Below are 687 nucleotides of genomic sequence, written 5' to 3'. Positions count from 1 at the left end.
CACTAGTAAACTAGTTTACACATACGTTTAGTTTTCGCGACTCGTTAGTCCTGATAACGTTTTGTAATACCCAGCATTTGGCAGAGTCGTGAGTAGTGACTGAGTCGCATTCATCGAGTAAAACAAACAGCGTTTGCGTGTTTCATTCCCTATACAAACAACTGAAGCAAAGCAATACATAATATAGTTTATGTTCACTGATATTTTGCATTTTATATAGATTTCTAGTGTTTTAAATTACAAAGACTCTCCTAAAAAGAACATTAATAAGCATTATCGTAAAACTTTGCAAATGCGTTATAAGAAAAGAAGAAAAGGCAAGGTTATATACAATAAAACAACATTTTTAATACGAATTGTTTCCATTGCTGCTATTCCATCACAAGGGGGAATTTTTTTTCTTCTTTAAACTTGAAATCTTTTGCAAAAATCTGGAAAAGTACATTGAGGAGGTACAGGAACTCGTTACTAGGAGTGTACAACTTCATTGCATTTGTGGAACGGCGTTTTTACAGACCGAGTTATTAGAGAGGTGCATGACGCTTACGGCCAACGGGAAACGACAGGTTCCTGCTTATCATAAAAGCGTGAAAATTCTCTCATTTTAACTTGTCCCGTTCCTCTGTGAAGTTGCTTGATATCTGGAGCTAACAGGCCAGAAATAAGCTAACATCAAGCAGGGTTCTT

The 687-nt window shown here is 36.2% G+C and overlaps 1 pseudogene; it reads left to right on the top strand.

The window, feature by feature from the left end:
* LOC137997966 (steroid 17-alpha-hydroxylase/17,20 lyase pseudogene) overlaps nucleotides 1-356 on the top strand; it is a 22,100-nt pseudogene extending 21,744 nt beyond the window's left edge.
* Nucleotides 357-687: the final 331 nt, after the last annotated feature.

The sequence above is a fragment of the Montipora foliosa genome, chromosome 3 (genome assembly GCF_036669935.1).
Source record: "Montipora foliosa isolate CH-2021 chromosome 3, ASM3666993v2, whole genome shotgun sequence".
NCBI classification, from domain to species: Eukaryota; Metazoa; Cnidaria; class Anthozoa; order Scleractinia; family Acroporidae; genus Montipora; species Montipora foliosa.
This window is presented reverse-complemented; position numbering and strand designations above follow the sequence as displayed.